At 43.9% G+C, this 16,854-nt stretch overlaps 1 protein-coding gene across 1 annotated transcript in view; it reads left to right on the plus strand.

Moving 5' to 3' along the window:
- Positions 1-16,854, plus strand: part of LOC138449659 (cholesteryl ester transfer protein-like) — a 330,995-nt gene that overhangs the window by 100,130 nt on the left and 214,011 nt on the right. The gene's annotated exons all lie outside the window — the stretch shown is intronic.

Genomic DNA, 16,854 nt, shown 5'->3' on the forward strand with positions numbered 1-16,854 from the left:
GCGTTATCCAATGGGCTGTTGCCATTATAAAAGGTTTCTGTGAATTAGGCCCAAAGTGTATATGTCTCATGGCTTACTCCTTGCTGCTTCTTTAATATAAATTAACATGAACTCTTCGAGTATTAATAACTCACCTGTACCTTCCCCCATCTTCTACTTCCATCATAGGGGAGCAGTCTTGATTGCCCGATAGGTTTCTTCCAAGATAGTCAAGAATCTGCATCTCTGGCATGACATGCATCACAGCCAATTTAGCCCGTAATCGCTTATCACATCAGGGGGATTAAAGAGTGGTGGAAGTGGACAAAAAGGAACTACTGGTACTCTGGCTGCATCCAAAAAGGACGGAGTGGGGTGGCCAGACAGATGGGGCGGGTAGGCAAGGGGGGAGTGTGGGACGGGACCATGATCACAAACCTTGCACCTTGCCTGAACTGTGAAGCAGGGATTTTAATCCACTCTGCAAATTTGACCACATAGCTTCCAAGGCTTACTGTTGGATTTCAAGGCCAACAGTAATGACGTCTTATAGAGTTTACTTACAAAAAACACAAATTGCATAATAACGCCACATGACATCCTTACAGCTACGTGTTAAGCCAAAAGAATATCATTGTGGCTTTAATGTTCACGTCCTGAATGGTATACTATAAGTCCCAGAATGCAAGATAATGTCAACCTGAAAGATCTAGTTAACCCCACAATACTTTCAGTGATTTAAGACATGTAATAAAAGATGTTATATAATAAACTCAGATATGGAGATTCTTTTCAACAAACCTCCAGCTCATTGTTATTCATGATGTTGAAAACATTTGATTAGTGACTTAAAGCAACCTTATTTTTTTTGCGTGTCAATCTAGCAGACATCATAGATATATAAAGCACCCATTTAATGATGTGTTAATATAAACACATAATTAAATGGGCGCTTTGGGTTGCTCACTTTAACTATCATGCATATGAAAGGCTCTGCCACTGATAAAAGAAATGTGTTTGTTGGTGCAGATCCAAGACACCTTTTGCACTCTAGTGCCATCTAGTGGAGGAGTGCAGGCTTTTTAATGAAAATAAATAAAGCGTAAACGGTACGCAGAAGAAAATTAAATGCTCCGTAATGGCCATAATTGCATGCGTAAAATGGCCTATTACGCAGCTTATCTGGAGGGCTGTTAACGGCCCAACCAAATCAGCTGAAAAAATCTGTCTTTTTTTGTGTGCAGCATTTAATATTTGACAATATCACATAGAACTGCTACAAGCAAGAGAGTGCGTGCAAATCTGAGAAGCTGACAGGCATCTGCCTCAGTGAAAAGCTTTCTGAATCAGGCCTTCAGTATCACTTGGTGGCACCATTAAAACATTTTGCAAACTCTGGTCCTCCTTAACTCAGAAACTGTGATGAACAAGAAGAAGAAGGTCAGACTCCACCACACTCATGATCCCCAATATGGGGGGAATGTGAATATATTGCCTGCGTCTTTGAGAGCGGTTTGTCTTGGGTTGATAAAGCTATCTACAAAATATTGCTGCCATACATGTCAAAAAAACCTTTCCCACATTATGCTTAATTGTATACTTTCCGGCCAATTGACAACGACAATGCATTGTTCAGTTGTTCTGAATGGGAGGTAGACCCCCACGGTTGGCGCTGAGACATGTTTTCTTGTTAGCTGAAATGACCGATATTTCCCTATATTTATCAAATTCAGTATTGGTTCAGATCTTTGAGTTTGTGTGCAGGGTGAAGAGTATAGGTATACAGAGTAAGACAAGTTTCTAAAATTCTATAACACAGATATAAGAACTAACAAAACCTTATATAGTGTCCTGGGAGGATAGTTCAGGGGCAACACGCTCGCCTTAGAAGCAAGATGATACAGATCAATACAGGTTCGATCCCTGGGTCCGTGTTTAGAAACCTCTGGGTATTAAACCCATCATAATCATATTGTCAAGTCACTCTTGAAGTGTGAATCTGAAACATTTTTTTTATGTCAAGTCATGTTGTTTTGTTTGATGGCCAGGCCTTATCTTTACAATTTTGGAAGATCTGATTTTAAGCTCTACCTTCTCCCACTTCCAAGAATTCTCTATATTGCTCCACGTGTAACTCCCTTTAAATGTCTTTTACATCGTTTAACTGTGCACCCTTTCGTTTTGACAAATGCACTAACAGCATACTGTAGGAAAAGTGTTACACTTCAGTGTATTACGCTGAAATCCTTCTGGATTTAGAGCAGTGTTTGAAGTGTACTGAAAAAGTAGTGGAACTGTGGTCTCGGCAGTGGAGAGGGTAGGTGGCAGCATAGTGCAACATATGACGTGTTGCACCTGGGGCGTTGCAATAGTCTAAGTGACTAGTAACTAAGGCTCCTATTACAGCGTTACACGTGCACAGGGACATGAATGGACAAATCCTCTACATGGAATGGTGAATATGGTCGTAAAAAGTACAGGAATGGTAAACCGAAAAAAATAAAAATAGTGGAACACAGCTCCCGACCGTTCCCGCTCACTTCGATCACTGATTTGGAGTGTATGTGAATACAATTGCACTTTCTTAACTCGTTCGTTTTGCTGTTCTCTTGGCTTTGGAATGTTTCATATCAAAATGTCAGCCGCTTCCTCCATTTGGAAATACTAATGATTAAACATAGGGGAGCTCATGTTGCTCCAAAAGGTAATTTGTTGGCGGGGATCTGGTATGTTTGCACTGAGGCGTAGCTAGGTCCCTCCACCATTTGCAGGGCAGGGTGCATATGTGCAGGGTAAAAGCCGACGTACATGTATATATGCCGCCTTTTCCCTGCACATGTCTACTCCGCCGCCCGAATGAGTAAGCGTGGCCTAAGATGCGCACATGGCAGGAAGCATGTTGGATGGATCCGTATGGAGTCAGCCTGATTTATGCTGGCACTTAAAGCTGACAGGCTCCATATCGATCCCCAGCATTTGCACTGGCATGAACATGGATGTCAGCGCAAATTCTGGTCCATTGGTATGGCAGAGACGAAGGGAGGGGCGGAAACGCAAGTTGCGTTCCGCCCCTACTCTCTGCCATGCAAATGAATGAAAATAAGCTATGGCTTAAGAAAAAAGCGTAAAATCCCTACGCAAGGCTTTTACGCATTTTTCTCGTTTATGGATCATTGAACATGAGCCCCCGTGGCGCTCACTCAGTATTTATAGAGAATGTGGTTGTGAGCCCCTCACCTTCAGAACAAATTTAAATGTCCCGTTCTTCAGGCGGTTCCCCATTTCTCTGCTAAATTTAGCTGCAACCTCGGTCTTTGGGGCTGGGGCATCATATCTTCATTGATTTCCCATGAATGGAACTGTCAGTAGTTTAATGCATTTGATTTGGTAAATGGATTTCCTGATAGTTAACATTTCATCCAGCATGATTCATTGTGTAGCCATCTTGTTGCTTCTGATATGTGCCAACTGCCCACATCCTACTTTGCTTGCTGGTTTTGGGTCCGATAGAGACACTGGGCCTCATTATGACCCAGGCGCTAAGTGTTTAACGGCGCCGTAAAGGACTGCGGCGCTGTTAAACACTTAGCGCCTAATTACGAGGTCCCTTTGCGGGACCCGACCTTAACGGCTGGTTTTACCAGCCGTTAAAGTAGGGACCCGCAAAGGGTCCTTGGTGCTAATTACGGTACAGCAATTTGTGGTACTTTTGCATCTGGATCTATGGTTTTGTAGCTCTTAAAAAGGCTTAAATACTCTTCAGCGGACAAGTGGTTTTTTAGTTCCTTTTCCCAATCTACAAAATTATCTAGGTATCTCCTGTTACTTTTCTTTAAAACATTGTTGACATTGGCCCTCATTACGATACTGGCGCTAAACCATGGCGCTATTAGCAATGTTCAACAGGGAATTACCACCCCATTCTAAGGTTGGCGGGTCAGTAAAACGGCGCTGCAGCCTTTTACAGCGCCGTTAACCCATTAGCGACAAGGTCGTAATGAGGCCCATTGGCATTTGGGAAGAGCTTGCAGTGTTTGACAGAAATGTATCAAATATGTTGTCTTCCAGCATTAAGAGTGCATTTTCTAAATGAGACACATTAGGTATTGTTAGGAACAGATAGGCCATAGTAAGCTGTTTTGCAGGGCATTTTTCCAAGGTGGTGATTGGAAGGGAAGCATATTTGTCTATCTGCCTGAAGAGTTTAGGTTCCAAATGTCCTTATTGAGCTGTCTTCCAAAGTAGGGATTTGCTTTCACCTCTGGACATATATATTGACCTTCTTAGGAGCCACATATTTTATGGAGATTTCATTATGTGAAGAGTCAGCATGTGCACCTTCAAAGTTTTCGGTATGTGTAAGGTGCACAGCAGGTTTTCTGGGATTGTTGACTGCGCAACCTAAACCCATTTTGGAGGCTCCTCTGCCCATAAGTTAAACCAGTGTTGTGATTGATGCAGGATGACACTTTTGTGGCATAATTTAAAGGAGTGGTATTTTGCAAATGTTTCCTTCAGATCCCCTTAAGTGGATGGCAATAGACTATGGGCCTCATTACTGGCAGGGTTACCGCCAGACCCGAAATAACTTACCGCACTTGACTTCCCGGTAACACCAGGATATTACGACCCCTGCGGCCGGGAAGTCAGGCGCCAGTAATTTTGTAAGTCCCCATCCCGGAAGCACCAGCACTCTGTGGGCGGGTGCCGTTCCGCCCGCCAGGTCTGAACATAGCGGGCGTGTCAGCACACGCCCGCAGAGTCGTACTGTGCTGGTCCGGTCACAACGATGCCGGTAAGCTTACCAGCACCGTTGTGACTGGACCAGCACAGTCATAATGAGGCCCAATGTGTAAATATACAAAGTGGCCCCCAAGTTAGAATTCACAATTGCTCATGTGTGCAGCCATTTTAAAAATAATCTTTGCCACTCTGCACCCTCTATTACAGGCACAATGATGACTGGATTCCCCATCATGCACCCTTACCATTAGACCCTGGGGGTGGGGGGTGACCCAGGCCAATCAGGAGGCTAGGAACGCAGGCTTCTATTGCTGGAATAAGCCTGCAACTTTCCAGCTTCCCGCACAACTTCCCCAGTGCCACCATTTTATATTTTGTTGTTACCACATCCTGGCTTCAGGAGGCTATTTTGGTCCACCTCCTACCTACATTACCTCTCTCGTCAGTCTGTCCTCCCTTCTCCTCTCCACAATCCCACTTACCTTCCAGCCACTACTCGGGTCCCTTGCTGCCCCTTCATCCTGAGGAGATGGCCATCAGAAACATAGCAAAGGGTCTTTCTTCCTTTTCTATGTCATGCAGTGCCCATCTTAGTTTGCATTTTTTTAAAAAAGGAAATCAGGCTAGTGCTGTAGGTCCAGACCCAATTTCCTTTAAGAAAAAAACAACATTATCAAAATCACCACCGTAGAGGTTTTGCAGCATCAATACTTGAATGAACTTTTAGTATTGTGACCACACCAAATGGGTCCAGTCTGTGGACAAAAAGGAAAAAACAGGGTGGGGATTGGTAAAGTAGAAGCAGAGTTAGACGAAAAATGGCGAGCTTTGGAAAAATACGAGCATGGTTGAGTGGAAGGGGCAATATTGTGGAACTTTGGATGCATGGTTATCCAATACTTAGATCAAAGAGAATGCACCCAGAAGCAAAACCACAAAAGAACACAAATCACACTGGGAAAGCCAGGAGTAGCATCAAAGCAGGGCAGAACCACACCAGGAAACTATTGGGCAAAATCAAATGAATCACACTAGAAACCTCAAAATCAACATCAAAACAGGGCACATATTACAGTGGGACAGCCAGGGGACAAATCAAAAAAGGGCCAGAAGCACCGGGGACAAAAGAAGTAACTTAAAAGGACAACAGTTAAACTGGGCAGCTATGAGCAAGATAACAGAAGGGCACGAGTTACACTGAGACCCCTTAGAGCAACATTTAAGTAGGGCACACATTACATTGGGACACACAGGAGTAGGACAAGAATTATATTAGAATCCCCAGGATGCCACAAAAATCTCTGGGGCAACCAGGAACAAACTGCTGTAGGGCACGAATTACATTACATCAAAGTAGGGCTAAATCATAGTAGAAAATATATAGTGAAAAGCCAAAGGGCTAAATGCCATTTAAAATGATCTAAAAGTAGAAAGTAAACATCGGGGTGATCGTACTAAGCTATGGTCACACCATGCAATTATGCAGACACACGATTCAGTTTAAGTGACCTCAGTCAGATGCCTGTAATGGACAAGATAGCATAAGCAGCAATAAGCATAGAAATATTGGTTAGTGCCATATAACAGGAACATCTAATGTAGCCAGAAAATAACCATATAATCGGAAGACTTTACAGTATTAATACTATGTAAATGGTATATATGTTTACAAAAAGAAAGAGCGAAGTGGGCGGCCAGACCCACTTCGGCTTATCTGATTTGTCAATGGAGCTAAACCTAAGAGCAAAATCCCATAAGGGGAGGAGAAATACACAGGGGCACCCACCCAGGAGTAAACTCACAGTGGGGCACAAACCCTCCCACGAGAGAAAGTAAAAATGTGCACACCCCAAGGGCGATAGTCACAGTTGGAATGGAAAAACAGCTAGAAAAAAACCCAGACACAGGACCACAATGGGTATTAGACAACATAGTAGGGCACAACCCAGAAGCCGAATGATGCACCAACCAATAGTACAACTACAATGGGAAATTCAGAAACACAGTTGAGTACCATAGGGCCAATTAAAGGTACCAAAGTCACGATATGCAAAGCGTGTATATTTTTATTGCTGTCACATGTATCTCAATGCTTGGCAGAATGTTGTAGCATGCTTTGTGTGCACTGGTTGGAAGCTGTCACTCTTCAAATGGCTGCCCTAGTCGGCTGGATTGCCATATACTGTGGCCTTTTGCTGGTCATCTTTTATTTTTATGGTTTGTTTTGAGGCAATGTACCTTTTCAGGAAAGTAGGAGAATTTGATATTGATGGTTGTGCGGAATTCATTATGCCTTCTTTGGGCTCTGTTTCCCAGCAGTCCAAATAAAGAGGATATCATTTACGTAGTGGAGATAGCTCAGTGGTCCGCGCAGTGTAGACAAAGCATGCTACAATACTATAATATTCATCCAAACTTTAATACACAACCTGCTATGCTTAGACTTAGATTCCGGAGTCAAAGGCGAACATTGCACTATTGATCAGTATACTAGACCAAGTGGACATGTAATGCTGACATTTGCTTGTTTCCATGTACTAGGGCCCATGGATAGTGTAGCACAGGAGACTCATTGCCATTGAGGACAGGCAAAGTGCAGTGGGTTGGTTCATTCCCAGGCCTGGGGTGTGGGAATTCAGGGGCCTTTTGAATCCCATGTGAGACAGGCTGTTCCTACAAGGCCCAGGGGCTGGAGACTGTGTAGTCTACACTTACACACAAGGGACCTGGATAAAAACATGAAACCTTTGAGATCAGAATTCATAAACCATGGATACAACCACAGAATTGCAGACGGCCAAATTCACAGGGAAACACAGGTCCCCTAGAGCACCCTTCAGGAATACAAAGCAGAAGAGGTGCAAATCCGAGTGCAACTGGTGAACACATACAGTGCAGATCAGGAAGCCCTCTTCATGATTGCACAATAACTAAACCCATTCTGCAACAAGAAGAACAACTGCAAAAATGTTTCCCTGAGATGCCCATCCTTCCTTTCAGACAACTAGTCAATCTGAAAGAAATGATGGAAGAAGCAAACTACCTACACAAAGCACAGCAAATGGAACCATGCAATGAAAAAACAAAAGATGCCTAACATGTCCACATATGAACATTTCGGATACAATCAAGATACCCCACACAGGGCAGGACTGCAAAATTGTTCGGCATTTTTCAAGTGCATCCAACAACATTGTATACTTAAGTTCATGAAATACCCTGGGCATGGCGACTAAGTGGGGGAAACTGGCCAAAAAATACTTAAACCCATGAACCTCACTTTCAGAGTATGAAGTGATGCACATAGAAAGCCCAGTTGGTGAGCATTTATCAACCGCAAACCCTATCCCTGATGATCTTAAAATGTCTGTATTCCAGTAAAATTTCAGGACTGTCAAGTCCAGGAAGACCTATGAATTCAAATACATGCACATATTCAAAACACTGGCATCGCAATTGTCACGAGTCACTATCCCAAATAACAGACTCTCACCTTTACCACCCATAGAGATGTGGGCCTCACAACAATCAGACCTGATCATTTCTATGCATTTTTCCAAAGGCCTTCACTGGCACAATAACTGACACTGCACCAGCCCCATAAGCCTCTCTATGGCAACGGCTCATTGTCAGACTCACTCCAGCCCTGCCAATAAGTCCTTAAAAAACCCCAGCCCCACAAGCTTCCAAGATGCTTTTGAGGTCCCCTGACTTATGTCAGACCCTGCACTTTCCTCATGTTGCAAAAAAACACAATCCCAATATGGTGTTTGATGCAAACATGCCACACCAGCCTCCCTGGTCAAAGGCCCAACATATCACAGGTTGTGCCACCTCATAACTGGCCTTCTAGAGGCAAAAGCCTGATAGGTGAATGGTTGTGGACCCACTGATTTTGCAAAGGGACTGGCTTGACATCCTGTGCTCCAACATCCACTCACCAAATACCCACGTGTGCTTTCATCAAAGTATTAAAAAGAATAACCTATCAATCAAAAACACCCTTGCATCTACACAAAAGTAATGTAAACCCTAATAGGTCACAATACATTACTTTCGCTTTCTACGTCTGCAGAAATCCACACACTCATCCAATTACAAATACTATATTATCCAAATAGTAAGCATCAACCATCTTCCTTGGTTACAATGTTAAGCAATCCTGTATCAATACATCACCAAAAGCTTAACTCCATTCAGAACATTTTGTATGAATGGCATATTTTCAGATCATTCACAAAATATTACTCATATGCCACCACAATATTATGCAGAGAGTGCGCACCCAAAATATGTGCCCATACCAATTGAACAGTATGCAAAGCATTTAGAATAATAGTACAGACGTAATTATAACTTTGAGACTCTATCCTAATGTGCCATAATAATTTAAATACATTTCAGACAATATTTATTTATTTTATTTTATTTATTTCTATAGCGTGAAACAGGAGCCCAGAGGCATAGGGGCACTTAAAATGGTGAACAAAAAAGTCAGTTTTCTCCCGAGCAAGGGGAAAAAAAGCAGGTGCATCGGATCATAGGCAGATGATGTCAGGTCAGGCGAACAACCTTGTTTTCAGTTTCCTGAATTAAAACAAAATTAAGGCTACTGTCTATAAACGTTTGAATCTATAAATGTTGTGAAATGCCAACGTTAAGGTTTACTTATTATTAAACATACAATCAATGTTAAAACTTAACATAACATAAAATAAAAAAATCATTAAATCAAACCTTGTTGGAACCTGAACATACACCAGTATGGATTACTACATTTTTTCACGAGCTGTTTTTGTACCTCATGCACCCTTCGGACTGTGGATATGTGCATGACATCTATCTGCATGCATTTGAACTGAGCGGTGGCCACAGCTCCCTAAAGAGACCCAAAGTGGCCATGGGGCTGTGCAAAACCAGAGGGTGTTTCACAACTTAGTCCTCAGGGATCCCGTACTTAGGTGGCCAGGGAAAAGCCATTGCTTTTGGATCGCCAGCCTATCCCTTGCTTATCTTATGGTAAACTAAAACTCCCAAAATCCCTCCCCACTTTATTTTGACAAATGTACTGCACCAAGGAAGATGAGGAATGAGGTCAGACGGATTACTTCCCCTGACTTGCATTGGCCCTGTTCCTGTAATGAGGCCAGGCCGGGTCAGGCATATAGCTCTAAGAATGTACACCTGCCACTTATTAACAGTCCCTGTGAAGATAAAAGGTGGCGAGCACAGGCACCCTTTGAGCGAGGCTAGGTACAAGAATGAACAGCTCTTCCAAGGCTGCTGCAGACCAGGCTGTGGAAGTTGGAAGGCCAACAGGCTGATAGACAGCTGAGAGATCAAGAGAAAGCCAGGCAAGATTTCCAAGCTTTCGGAAGCCGTGAGTGTTCGAAGAGCAAAGCCGAGCAAGTGGAGGAAAGGACCCTTCAAGTTTCCAGAAAGTGGCTTGCGATCCTCCCGGGTGAAAGGCCAAGTTGGGGAGGAACAGAGGTGACATTGGTAACGGCCTTGAGCTGCAGGAAAAAGATGAAAGAAATCCAATTAACACAACCAGTGAGTTATCGAGAACAACAAAATTCTGGTTGATGTGAAAGTGACTATAATTACAAAGTTGAAGTGTGCGCATCTGCCGATAAAACACGAACGAGGAAAACAATTGTTGAAAGAAAAGTATAAAAAGTAGCAGAGTGGTCCTGTGAGAGGAAGTCACACATTTGAAAGTCTCTGTCAAATGTTATGGATTTTAAAAGATATTACGAACTGAGAGCAAAGGAATGAGAACTAGAAGTACCAAGAGGCATTGGTGCTGTAAAAGAAGATTGTAAATGGAAGGATTATTGAAAGAGAGGTCTAAGTGGTCAAGCAGAGGTCTATGTAAATTACTTGTAGTTTCAAAAGTCTTCAACAGTGAAAAGCTACTGTAGATAAAAACGTGGGGAAGGGAACCCCATGAAGAAGCGAGTCTGGCTCGAACCCGGCAAAAGGAAGCCTGTGCAGAACTGTGAGAAATTGTGTGATAAAGTGAAATGAGACAGGCTCAGCCCAGCAGAGGGAGGCCTGTGCAGAATTATGAGCAATTGAGAACATATGAACTGAGCACTGATGCAAGACGAGTGAAGCCTAAGGTACTACCAGAAGTTGACAGCCTAACATTCAACTGATGAATCGTACCAGTAAGCTAAAGTGCGCAAGACTGATAGAACTGTGCCATCCACCTATCTTTTGTTTTTGAGAGACTCTCTAGACTCCGTGGGGTTGAACCTGGCAAAGGGAGTTGGTGTTAAAGTCATTCTGGCATTTCCTTTTGAGACAATATTTTCCTTTGTTGTATTCCCTTAGCACATTTGTTATTTTGAGAAGGAGGGGAAGGTTATCTTTTCTTAGTATGGACTTTTTTATTTTGACCAGACTGACTTTGGACATATTTGTTGTTGTTTCAAGGTTGCGATTACTCCCATTCTAGAGTTCGGGCCAGTCAGGAATTCTACCATCCCAACCAAAATATTAAATAAAGGTTTTCAAAACTTGTATCCATTGTGTCTGTGTCTACTGCTCAATACCATGGGCCTCATTCCGAGTATGGCGGTAAGGGATAGAGGCCACCGGTAACGAGACCGGTGGCGGTAATCCCTTACCGCCATACTCCGAGTTCCCTCTGCGCCCTCGCCCTTAATGCCTGCTTTGAGCAGGTGTTAAAGTCGAGGGCGCAAAGGGGCCTCCAAGCCAATAACGGTGACCGTAATGAACGGTCACCGTTATTTGCATCTTCCCCATTCCCATTGAGCCCTATGGGGGCTCATTTGGGAATGGGGAAGAGCCTTGGTGAATGGGGAATTACCGCCCCGCCAACCTTGGAATGGGGCGGTGATTCCGCCATCCATAAAAGGCGCTGCCGTTCCGGGTACGGCGTCAACCAAGGCGTTAATAGCGCCATTAGTTAGCGCCGTACTCGGAATGAGGCCCCATGTCTACCTCACAGGGCATACACAGGCCACTTTAAAGATACTCAATGTGCCCACTGAGTTTGACCAGCTGCCATGCCTAGTAGTCACTCTGTGTGCGACATGGCCAAAGCCATAACAGGCAGCTCAAAGACAGCTGAAGTGTTCACTGGGCAGGATTTGTGGCCATAGCCATTGGACACTGCCTGAGGGATGTCCAGTGTGCTCACCTGGCATGATGAGACCCAGAATGTCTACAGATCATGTCCTTTGAAAGTGCCCAGTGGACACTTTACCCATAGCTGGGTCTCCAACCATGCCCATAGCACCCCAAAGGCAGCTAATGCATTCAATGGACTTGATCTGCAGCCATAATTATAACTGGTTATTTATAACGCGATTAATACCAAAGAGGTTTCTAAACGCAGACCCAGGATTCCGACCTGTGTTGCTCTGCGTTGTCTTGCTTCCAAGGCAAGCGTGTTGCCTCTGAGCTACACTCCCCATGGCTAGTGGATACTGTACAATGGGCACTCTGCATGGGGCATGGCCCAGACACCACCAGAGATACAGAGTTCCCACTGGTAATTGTCTGTGGTCATGTCTATTTGGGCCTCTGCCCAGGGCATTGTCTTCAACCATGCCCCAGGTCTCTTAAAGACACTCAATTTATCCCTTGGGCTTGATCTTCATTCATGCCCATGTGACACTGTTCACAATGGCCTTCAACCATGCCTTCTGTGACAGCGAACCTATGTGATGGTGGGGACCTGGAACCCCTCCCCCCACTTGGGAAAGGGGGCTATCTGGGTGCAAACCAGAGTCAGCCCTGTCCCTGAGGCAGGAAGGAAAAGTTGGGGAAGACGTTCAGTCCATATATGTGCCATAAATGTTAATGTCTGTACCACTCTCTGTCTCATGATGCCCCTTAGTACCATCGCCATTGCTGGCCATCGTTCTCTTTTGTCATTTTCAGAGCTGTCACTTCCAGAATGCACCTAGGAGCAACCATGAGAACCTGTATCGGAACCACCGAAATGGAGTCAAAGTGGTAGAGAAGAGAGACGGCAGGGGACCAGCAGAGCACATAAACCGTTCACAAACCAAATTGGCAAAAACACTCATCAGCACCTGAAGAAAGCCACATGGAAAACGAGCTGCATGAACATCTGGCTGCTACCCTGTAAACAGAGATTGAAAAGGAGGCGGGTTAAGAGGAGTTTTTAAAGCTGTGCACCTGTGAAACCAAAGCCCCCCCGGGGAAAAGACAGGCAAAAGTGGCCTACAGTTAGGTGAACGATGGAACCAATGGAAAGGGGGTGGGAGGGTTTAGAATCAGGAAGAGAACAGTATATTAGTGGAGTGATTGGAATGCAGAGTGTGGGTTGCAGGGGTCAGCTCAGAAGGTGTGGCAGTGGGCCAAGGGACTAGGCATACGACAGACAGATGGTGGAGTGGAGTGCTTAAGTCTTGGTGACACAGTTGGAGCAGTGTGCAGGTGAGATATTGATTATGAGAGAGAGTGATGCCAGTTGTATGTATTGTAATGTGAGGTGGGTGTGGAAAGAGTGCAAAGCAATAGTGGATGTAGTGATAAGGGTGGATGTAAGCAGAAAGGGTGGCAGTATTTAGAAGAGATAGGTGGAGAGAGTGCAGTAAGAATAGGTCAAATAGGCATAGATAGTGGATTCTTGATAGGATAGAAGGGAGGATAGGGGTGAGGAGAGTGGAGTGGTGTAAGAGAGCAGTCAGGAGAGAGTAGATTGAGGGTGAAGAGGGAGAGGAAAGTAGAATAGAGAGAAGAGAGAAGAGAGGAGAAGAGTGAGGAAAGAAGATCAGAGAAAGGGTTTGAACATTGGAGAGACAGAAGACAGTGGGGAGACTATCAGAGGTAGTGATAGAGGACAGGAGAGGGAGAAGGAGAGCAAGAGTAGGAGTAGTAAGATCAAGGGAGAGGAGAGAAAGGGAGTGACTGAGGGGCAGGCTGAAACAGAGTGACTGATATCTGGACCATGGAACCAGTCATTCTAACTGAGAATCCTAGAGAAGGAGTAGGTCTGGGGATCCCTAGAAAATTCCTGGAGGTAGACACATAGATAAGGATTTTTGCCTTTAGACTATCACAGTAGCCAGAATGTTACATAGTAGGAGTGACCTGTATTTAGCTTCTAAACTGGTGTTAGGGAGGTGGGACACCCATAGGAGATGAGAGAGGGACAACCTTTAGTGTGCCCCAGTTTAGCCTGCTGCCAACAAACCCTTCCATTATTTGAAGAACTGTTAATATGCACCATTGAGGTTATTTCTGCTGTGTGGGTACTTTTGAGGCCATCCGTGACACCTGGGACTCTAAAAGTGTCTCCATGTACCTATAGGCCTGGCCTGTAGCTATGTCAGTGGTCCCAGTGTGCACATCATGGCCTTTGACCATGTCCCAGGCCCTTCAAATTGGCAAAATGTGCTCACTTGGTGTGGCTTGAAGCCATGCTCAATAGATGCTTTACTCGGGACCAGCCTTTATCAATGTCCTTGGCAAGTCAGAGACACTTAATGTATCCACTGGGCTTGGCCTCTGGCCATGCACAGTAGACACTTTGCCCAGAGCATGACCTTCAGCAGTGGGCATAGTTGGCCCAGGCAATTAGAAGAGACCAATAGCACCCTCTGGACATAGCCTTATCCATGTCTGATACTTTACTCAGGGCACAGGGCAATTTTTGTAATACTTTTTCTTAATTTCAGATAATTTATTTTCAAGGTTTAAACTCTGAGGTAGATTGTTCCACAGCTTAGAAGTCTGAATGAAAAAGAAAGCAAGCACCCTATCCTGCTAAATAAAAGGTGTGTTTCCGGATTAAAATTGATGCTGATAAGCATAACCATCTTGTAGTAAGATAGGGATGGAATCGATGTATCGGTGTACATGAACCTGTGCAAAGAAATGCTTTACGGGGCATCAAAGAGACTTAACAGTTCTTGTATCAAGTCAGTCAGTCCATCTGTCCATCGATCCATATTCCCGCTCAGGCCTCTGCCTCTTACGGTTTTGTATATCACATGATACTGTATATTGCAGTTTCTTCTATGACACTTGCTATCCGAAATACTCTTGTCATTTCTTCTATAGTTTTCTACATTGATTCTTTGACTTTTCTTTAAACACTTTGATATAAAGCATTTTATAACATAACACAGTGAACATATGTTTAGAAAATGCCTTAGCATATGGCTTCACTTCCTAATGTATAACTGCTTCTGCTTGTAGTTCAGGGCACCTCTTGTCAAAATGTCAAACTGTCTCACTCTCTGATGTTAAACTCTACCAAAATAGTGGTGCTCTTCTTCCCTGCCAAAATCTCTCTTTCATCGATTCCTCTGCCTGTCCAGTTTACACCTGACACTCTCCCCTACTCTTCTTCATTTAGAAACCTCTGTGCCATCTATGACCCTTCTCACACTTTCTCTACTTTCTTGCTTCAACCTCCTAAATATTAGGAAAATCAGGCAGCTCCTTCTTTTCAATACTGCTAATCATCTTTTAACCACTCATGTATTCTGTGAACTGGACTAAGATGCAAGTGTCCTCTTTGGTCTCCCCAACTTTGTTTTCTGTCCTCGCAACAAGATCATTAACTTTGCAACCAGGACTCTCTTTGAACTACCTCAATTCACACATACTTCCTCGTACAGCCACCAGGCTGGTGCGCTGATGATGCAAAACCAGGAAAGATTTACATTTTTGCTCCTGGTTGACAAATCTATCCACGGAAATGTGCCACAATATCTATCCTTTATCCAACTCTCGAAGCATTCATGTAATATCTGCTCTGCCTCCTTGACTTCCCTTGTGACCCCTCGCGCTCCCTGAGCTTCCTCTCACTTCTGCTCTTTCTCCCTTCTTGCTCCACTTGCATGGAATTCTTGTCCCCCAGACATCTGAGGAACAGTCCACAGCGATGTGTTCAAAACCAAAATAAAATCCTACCTCCTTGCCTCTGAGTTACCCTCTTAACCTTCCTCTCATCTGCCTTCTGGCAAAAATAAATTCCCTTGCTTCTACCCTGCCCCTCACTTTTTACTGCCTCCACTCTAGAACTTCATCTATCATGGTTACATCCCTAACACAGCTGGCCTACCTGTACTTAAAAATGTCTAATGTTGGTCGTCCTTAATCTATGTATGTCCACCTATGTATTGCCCAAGCCAACTATTCCAGTTACTCCACTCCACAACCTGATCAGAATGTCACTCTAACTCACCCCATTGTAAGAAGCTCACTGCTTCCTGTCTAATCTGATTTCTTATCTATTGTACGCTTGTTTGTGATGAAAAGAGCATTTTTCTGCCCTATATAAATAAATAGATAAATTATAGCACTCTAAAAAGTGCTTGAAGACAAAGGCTCTTTGAAGTTATCGTCGTATGCCCAAACATGAGTACCAGGCCTCAGTTCGATGGAGTAACACTGAAAGCATGCTTTAGTGAATTGTTTAATTAGATTAAAAAAAACACTTTACTAAAATCTATGTATTACTTTAATGTAGTGTTCTCATCAAATCTGGAATTTATAATATTAGCCTGTTGGATGTGGTGTCATGGGGTCTCCCAGCTAATCGGGAAACTCGGAATGCAGGCTTTACCTTATGGTATTGCCCATGTTCCGAGCCTACTGAGCAGATGGAGGCTGCCATCTTACTCTCGGAGCACAGCTCCACACTCGCCCCCAAACATACAAACTCTCCCCTGATATCATCACCCAAACCCCACACCAACCCCTCCTGATTGCCCCCAACCCTAGCACCCCCTCCACACTTACCTGCGGCCGGTGACATCTTCTCGCCTACCCAGTGTCAATGGCCATCAAGGAAAAGGAAAAGGGACTATGTGTAGTTTCCTTCTCCTTCTCCCTTGGCCATAGCGGCCATCTTGTTTTGTATTTCTTTTCTTTTCAAGTTGATAAATGCCAACCATGCTGTCTCTTAACACAAAAAAAATTAAAAAAAAACGAACAGCATTCTAGAAAGCATGCTGTGTTGCTAATGGGCGTATTGAAACAATATTTTCTTATTGTATAAGTGCCTCACAAGCAAACAATCAAATAAATCAAAAAATAAATAGCAATAAACCCCTTGGTGGGGGAATTACCTGATCTGGTAATTCCCCCCCATCTCAAGGTTTATTGCCTAAATAA

The sequence above is a fragment of the Ambystoma mexicanum genome, chromosome 1p, assembly GCF_040938575.1.
Source record: "Ambystoma mexicanum isolate Mex_15411 chromosome 1p, UKY_AmexF1_1, whole genome shotgun sequence".
Lineage (NCBI taxonomy): Eukaryota > Metazoa > Chordata > Amphibia > Caudata > Ambystomatidae > Ambystoma > Ambystoma mexicanum.